Source organism: Rhopilema esculentum, chromosome 20 (assembly GCF_057945365.1).
Source record: "Rhopilema esculentum isolate cy_ngs chromosome 20, ASM5794536v1, whole genome shotgun sequence".
NCBI classification, from domain to species: domain Eukaryota; kingdom Metazoa; phylum Cnidaria; class Scyphozoa; order Rhizostomeae; family Rhizostomatidae; genus Rhopilema; species Rhopilema esculentum.
In genome coordinates, this window is record NC_142834.1 from 15,195,542 (window position 1) to 15,204,122 (window position 8,581).

An 8,581-nucleotide genomic window follows, 5' to 3' on the forward strand; every position below is an offset into this window, starting at 1 on the left:
TTGAGTTAGTTGTGACTTGTGAGTCAAGAACTGAGTAGGGATTTAGGAAGTTCTGGAGAGCGATAAGTCTAAAAATGTTTATTTATCATGTTCAAGTTTCAAAGCAATGGTTTTCTTGTGTTCTACCTGCAATTGCTTTGTTTGGGAAGGGGCGAAGAAGTCTTGCAATATTTGTTAACGGTTGTAGAAAATAACGATTTTTTGTGTGCTTGCAACCTTATATCTAGAATGCCTGTTAAACTGTTTTGCGTGCCTGTTCTGGTCTGTCCTACATGTCAAAACTTGTTAAAGGCCATATTATTTCAATCTGGCCTTTAACTTGAAATATTTCAATATTTCAATACTATTTCAAAACTAATTTTTTGAATTCTACTTTTTACTGGAAACAATAGTTTTACACGCCCTTATTACGAAACAGAAGAACATTTTTCTTCTGGGACCAATAAAGAAACAAATTCAAATGCAGAAGAGATTAGAAGCCAAGTGTCACTTGCGCATAATTTCTTATGTAACAATGAAACATATTTCGAAACGTTTGCGGTGAACTCCTTGTTTACAAAATTTGCAACTTCAAGCGTAAAGTTCCTGATTTCTTGGAAGCCTTTTCCTGAAAATGGTTTAATCCAAGATAATATGACGTGGTCTTTATTTGAGAAAGGAAATGCAAATTTATTTGATAAGCAACTTGAGTGCTCGCGAAGAAGTAACTACACAAGAATCCACTCCAGAAACATTGAACTGAAAAACGATAACCACAAAGTCAATTCTGGTAACTCAACTCAAACCGCCCAAAAGCTCGACTTCTTTGCATTCCCTTTGAAACTTTTTGTTACGGTCGAACCCCGACAATTTAAACTTTCGTACCACACGAACGAACTACTTTCCATTTGCTAAAAAAGATCATGCGAGGCGAAATGAAAGTTACAACATAAAAAAATGTAAATGGCTTTGAAAGATGTAAACATTTGATAACATATTGGCATAAAGCTTTTTCGATGAAACGATGAAAAATATATACCCAGTTGCAGTTGAGTGCTGGGGATGAGATCGCAGGGAGGGGGGCAAAGGGTCAAAATGGCGCCCCACATTTCTTCCAACCTTTTTTCAAAGTATTGGAAATGTGCAGAAAAGTAGAAGAGTTCGGAAGCACGCCGATCTATATCTATATATTTGTGGGGTACTGTAAGACCATCAAATGAGAGGCGAGGGGGGAAGTCAATTACTGACAGGACGTGATGGAGAAATTTCAAATAGGGTATGTTATTCTTTGTAAAACCTTGTAAAACTAGAAGTATTTTCGAGAATCGCTGTAGCAGCTGTATCATCAAACTGCACAACAATGATGATCAGGAACGTCGCTATCGAGGGAGGTTGGGGGTAGGGAGGGGGCGGAAAGATCGCTCAGGAGTTTAATGAAGGTGGCAGGCGGCCGTCATTGTTGGCGGAAAAAAATGCAAAGAAGACCTTCTAGGAATGGTCGGAAAATGCATCCAAATATTTACAACATTGATATAGACTCATGGAAAATCCGGGACAAACCTATAAGCTTCCTTCAAAATATGGCCCAAATATGGCCAAAATATTGCGAGGCAGGCCTTTGTTTCGATTCATAACATCTATTTACATATTATCATCAGACATTCCAACCTTTAAGATCTTATATCAGAACAAGCCCGGGTTATAAATACACTGTCCGAGGCGGCACCATGGTTGCCACTGAAGGGGAGAAAACTTTTGAATTTTGATCCTTCCAGTTTGCTGAAAAATGCACTTTTCGAAGCACTCGTTCAACAACGCAAGCTTTCTCTGCAATTAGTATGCAAGCTACTTGATGGTTTTAATCGATTTTCTGGTGTCGTTGTTAAATATTTTAGCTTATGTAATATCTTTATGTTGGGACATATTCCCTCAACTTTTTTTCCTAGCATTTTTTCATATAAGTAAATCAAAACCCTTTCGATAATTTTATGAAATGGCGCCTAACCTAATCTGAACTTTTCCCGCCAAGCCAAAAATTGTTGACGGGTTCCTCAAAAACACCCCGCCACCCTACCTGGTACACCCGTGATATCTACTTGGTGCAAAAATCATTTAGCTTTAGCATTGGATCTTGAGATGGCGTTTGACGATCGTTGTTGAGCGCATCAAGTTGGAAAGAATAAAGAAGTAGTATGTTGCAAGGTGATTCTCTTCGAAGCGATTTATCGTGGATTGTTATACAGTGCCCGCCTTTAGTATTGTTGGGCTCATTTATGAAGAATGTCCTCATTTGGTAGCTACTTGGCTAGGACGCCTTCGGCGTGAAAATTCATTTTGGCGCCCCTTATACTTGATCGGCAGGGGGGCAATTGCCCCCTAGCCCCCCTGCCAGCACGCTACTGCCCAGTTGTGGATCGAAATAGGCCAATCAGAAATACGCTAGCAAGATCGGTATAGTTGTCCAATCAGTTTTTCTATGTGTTTATGTAAAATTTATCTTTTAATAACAAAACAGAACTGATCTGTCAGCAAATCGACCGTGCTAATGAAAATATCTTGCAAAACTTCTATCTAGTGGCCTCAAAAACAATTTAATAATATTTAGAAACAGGCTTTTGCCTTCTCCTTCAACCTTTCCCAATATGTTTGAAAAAGATTTCACTGACTACGTTTTCAAGCACTCATATAAAAATTACTTAAAAATTGAGTCCTTCTTTGAAAGCTTTGGTCAAAGTTGACTCTTTAGAGACGTCTTTAAAGTCTACTCTTCCCACAAGCAAGTTGCAGCATTGAGGGCTGGTCTCAAAACATGTTTTCAGAAATTTTCACTACTGGGGAAAATTTGCAAAAAGAGCGCAACGAGAGATAGCAAAAAGAAGCACACGGGTCTACGCTTCAATGAGGCGTTTATTTGAAACCATAGAAAGAATACAAGCACATCTAGGGAAAAAATTAAGAAAACAGTGTAATGCCAACCTAAGCCACTTCGCACTGGACACTGTCACACAATCTTAAACCATTAAGGGATCAGGGATCCAGGTACCCTTGGTACCAAGGCCACGTAAACTCGAGCACAGAAATAGAAGACAGGAGCGGGAAGTGGAGGAGTGTCTTTCTGAAAAGAATGAAAAGTGGCTCTGGGCTAGCCCTTCGTCTCAAATAGACGCTCCTCCGCTTCCCGCTTCTATCTTCTATGTCCATTCACAAATTTATGTAGCTATGATGTCCAGGGTAGGATCCAGTATACCGTTTGAATAGTGTGGCTAAATAAAAGGAGCACATGTCCCTATAGATAAAAATATTGTTTTATACGTGCACATATGTATAAAAAACACAAATTTGTGTATATCCTGTTTTTGCAATTTTTATTCCTTGCTAGCTCATCAGTCAATCCACCAGGAAGAGCATTATCGTATGCTCCTCTACACCTGGATACCCCCATACCCCTGCGCCACGGAATGTTGCCAGCCAATATGTGTCAGTGTATTGAACCGTTGAATATAAAACAACTGAAAGTCCATATGCATGTTTTAACAGTTTCATTATTACAGCATCGCCGTATACTTCTATGTATTATGACGTTATGGTGTGCGTAGAATGGACTAAATTTGAGTTGGATGTAATGAGATATGCCGTCACCCTTTTTCATAGGGCCGGACACAAGAGCGTGATACAATAGGTAGTACCATATACACATACATCTAATTCATAAAATGCTAAAGAAGAAAGTACAAAGTCAAGGAATACAGATTATGTCATTTAGAAGTTGATTTAAAAAACAACGGAGGTCAGTGGATATGTAACGAAAAATTGTACGAAGAATGCAACGAGGAACCCATCAGTATAACGATAAAGAAAACCAAATGGAAACATTGCAGTAGATATAGTTTTTAGAAGCAAGTGGTCCGGATATAGATGCTAGAATGCGCCAACAATATAATTTGAATCAAAGAAGCCGTATTGAAATTGTTGTGCGTGCTTGCAACGAAAATATCACAGTGGCGGATATTGTGGGTGGAGCTTGGCCGAATCAGATATTTTGGCCTGGGAAATAGAATGGGAAACGCCTCTCAAGTAAACACTGCACATTCTCTATTAGAATTAATTTTTAAAAATATCGAGGCTATTTTAGGCTCAAATTAAGAACTTTTAGGAATATCGACGTGCAGCAAAAATTAAGGTATTCTTACAAAAGAGTGTTTAGAGGTCATGAAAGACCTCAGAAAACTCATAACAGGGTAACTGTTCTTTAGAGGAATATGGTAAGCTGCAAAAGATTACCACAGTGGCGGATTTAAGGGGGGGGCAGTTGCCCCTCGCTCGACGAGTTGAAGCAAGTCTGACGCCCCTTTTTGGAAATTTTGCGCCCCTTTTGAAGAATGAAAATCAGGTGAAAAAGTTTCTGAGACCGATAGGTTAATTTGCTTCAAGAATTACCTCAAAGTTATGTTGTTTATTCCGAAGATGGATCTGAATATACAGCATACTCTCGTCATCAATTTTCAAAAAATTTTCAGCGCCCCCCCCCCTACCAACAGCTCCTTCTTCAAGTTTCCTCTGGATCGGCCCCTGGATTACCATGAATATACGACAGGGTTCCTTTCTTTTCAATACCATATTTAGAGAGCGCCAAAGGCTGTGGTACAAGATCCCCAATTGCCGTTAGAACTCGTTGAGATTTATTCGAAAACAAAGGGAAAACAATGTTCCAGAAATTTTGGAACCCGGTCTGGATCCACGACGACTCTAGCCGGAAAGGACGCTTGCAATTAAAGCCAGCAAGGAGACAGGACAGTGCGAAAGAAAAAGCAGAACAATAACAAAGTGAAGACAATTGCTAAATGTTAGGGCATGGGGTTCCATGGCACAGGCATTCTTGCAAGAGGGGCAATTTTCCTTTATCCAAGGTTTTCACTAGTTCTAAAAGGATCCAAATACTTAAAGCGTCTTGCAATGTTTTCCCATTTCTTTGCCAAAAAATCTAACAGAATTGATGAAATCTATGTTGGTAATATTTGCAACTCACATTTTTAGCACAGCCAGCTACACTGCTTCTTTCCCTTTTTCATTTGCAATTTCTCTCTCGATTCTTACTTCATGCAACTCCCCCATTTCTTTTTATAGACTTTAAAAAAAAATTTCATCAAACTAGATTAGGTTTGGTTTTAAGTGTTCATTAAATAGACAATTTTGAAATTATTCAGTAAGCGAGATCGTACATTCATTCAGGTGTTTCGAAACCCGTCTAGACTAAAGAAAAAAGATTCTGATCGGTTAAAAACAAGGAACCAATCAAATACGTCAATCTCAAGCTACTTTTGAACTATGCTCGTCTGGCTCGTCTATTCCTGTTTACCCTTTTTAGTCATGTCTGACATTCGTACACGGAAGAGTGTCAGACGAAAAATACTTTGATATGCTGTTTCCTCTTTTCAGTGCTATCTTCAAAAATTTCTGTACCAAGGGCTTTTTTCGATTTTCCTTTATTCTTTCGAAAAATACTGCTTAGCAAAAAAGGTGGGGGCCCCACTAAAGCCCCCAGCAGGGCCGTAGATCCCGGGGGGACGGGGGGGACTGGACCCCCCCCCTCAAAAATCTGGAGCAAAACGATTTTTTTGGAGAAATTAACATCATTTTCCTTGAAAGAAAGAAATCCCTGGTAGCCGGGTTAGAACCAAACTACGTTTTTCTGTGTTTTTGCAACAAACCTCAGCCACCAAGGGTATTTTTGTAAGGAGAGTGGTTTTTAGAATTTTTACAAGATAGAAACTTACCGTTTTCTACCGTTTTTTCCGTTTTCTACCGTTTTATTTTTGAAAACAAAGTATGAAATAAAAAGAGAGCAATCTGTCATTTTATTTGACCTATTTACTAACTTATTTACGTACATTTCTATTATTTGTCTATTATTTGCTTTTATTTAGTGAATCACTTTTTGTATCATTAAAATGTATTCATTTTTTAAGTGTAAAGATGGCCTACTGAAAGCGCTCAAAATAAGGAAGACGCACATTTCTGTTCAGAAAGTAAATTTCTACCAATCAATACAACAGCGTCCCATATTTCCCCAAAGTCTGTCACTAAGGTTTAAGCATGATTCTTCCCCTCCACAATTTCACCCAATAAACAATAATCTGTGTTCTTCTGAGAAACGCCGAACTTTTTATCCTGAGCGATTCTAGTATTTTATTAAATTTAGTCTGGGGGATGCTTTTTTAGCCTTTCTAGAAGGTAAAATTTCAAAAATTTTCTTCTTTTCGGACCCAACCATGGTGGGTCCTCCTGCGACAGTAAACTTGATTCTTAGCACCCAAGGCTCAATTTCTTGGGGCCGTCTCTGAAAAATGTTATCCATCCAATTATCAACACAAGTCAATGTACTAAGGAATATCTATAAATACCTTCTATAGAGCAGAAAGTCTTGAGAAGTCCTAAAATATTGACTTTTGTTTTTAAAGTAATTTGCCCCTAAACTGTTTCCATAACACACCCTTGTGGTGCCATGCCTACTGCATACTTTATATTCATTTGCTCTGCTGACCCCCCCAATTCACATGACAGATTTACGGCCCTGGCCCCTAGCATTCCTCTGGTGCCGCCCATGTGGCATGGCATCATTTTTTGTAGCAAATATGAAACACCGCAATACACCGAGAATAAACAACAATAAATACACGTAAATCAGTACTAAAAATATACACATTTAAAAGAGGCGATGGTGGTGTCGGATTGGCTGATGTGGAATGGTGTGAATGCAGCACAGTGGTGGAGGAGGGAAGGGTGGCGAATGAGAGAGGGTGGGTGGTGGTGGTGGAATGAAAACGTAATGGGGATGAAGTACTATAATATGAAATAATGATAATGTTGCTGTAAGGTTAACGGTCAGTGAATCTGTTCATGCCGTTCGGCGTGAGAGTGTTTTCCAGGCCAATGAGGTATTGCTCTTTGGCTCGTCGGACATTCTCTCGTTTGTCGTTAAGTTTCAGTAATGGTGTTACAGTAAGGTCATTGATGGTATGTTCTGGGCTACAGAAGTGTTCTGCAACATTTTTTGACTGCATTATTGCAGACAAGTATGTAATATTCATACAAATATCTCCAATGCTCAAAATGCTTCTTTTATTTCAACAACCTCGATGTTTTATAAACGGATTGCACTTTCCATCAAATTTCGCTTCATTTTGGGATATATACAACTTTGTTAAAATTAAGGCATTCTCTCCCAATCTTTTAGCGATATCCAAAATAAAAGAAAGCGTACACAAATGGTTGTACTGTCAGAGTGAAGGAACGGTGTCAAAGCAACCCATCACCATTGAACGTCGTTTGAATATACTGTAAAAAAGAAAGGCCCGAAGAACGCACCTTGAGAAACTCCCGACCAACCCAGAGTTCAGAAAACGCGCCAACCTTCCTGTGGATGATTTTGTGCACTATCTACCTTCCTTAAAATTTTCTTCGTATGTTTTGAGAAAAGGTTTCTTGGAAATGGAATTTAAGTGAAATCATTTATGGTTTGATGTTTACGCATTTTCAGAAAAAAGAAAAGTTCATGTTAATTCTTCTCACTTTGTATACTCCTGTGAGGTTATACATGGCCTTCCTCAAATGGCAGCACCCTTGGATAACCTTCCTACGGCTAACAGCCGTGGAACCGTCGTGTTTTCTGCCCTCTGGACAAATCCTTTATCTGCGACAGAGCATTTATAATAATAATAATAATAAATAATTTGTTTAAAGTTGGCGTACTAAATGAACGGCTGATAGCTATAAAGAAGCTAATTAAGGCCAACTATCTATAAAGAGTTAGTATGAAATAAAAATATATGATACAATATTAAAAAGGTTTAAGGTATAATGTTCTAAATAAAACCTAACCCAGCAATAAATTTTTTACACAATCTACAGTCGCATTCTATAGGGTGTGCTCTTAATTCTTTTTTAAATGTTGCCAATGATTGGGACTCTCTTATACTGTGAGGTAGTGTTTGCCACAGTTTTTGACCTAAATATCTCACATTTCTGCAACAGCATACCCAGGTATGACGTAACAAGATTTGTCTCAACAATCTTATGTAAATCATTTAGGTCAAAATGAAAAGTAATCAAGTTTGCGTTTCCTGTCCAAAAGACTCTGGAAGCCATTTTAAAAAAATTGCGTTTTCAGTCAGAGATTTGTCTTTGTCGTGTAGACGGGAAGAAAATCCGGTGGGTGAACATGCAAAAAACCAAAAGCAACATTACTTTTGTATTGTTTTGAGTACATACACTTTTTGAAAATTTTTGAGACGTTGATGAAGAGTTATGTTCACATTAGTAAGCAAATAAATTTAGTACCAGAATGAAAATATAAATTACGTCATGTTTTTAAAAATCGAACTATTATATTTTCATTCTGGTTCTAAATTTATTTGCTTACTATATTATCGTTATTCTGGATGAAGTACCACAAGCAACGTGCATATTTATGTTGACATCGCTACAATTGGTAGGCCATCATCTTTTTTGGCAGGCCATCATCTTTATGCTTGATTAGCCAAAGGCAGTCTTCAGCCATGGAACTGATGTGAGTTGAGGAAACAGAGAAGAAAACTAAACAGTA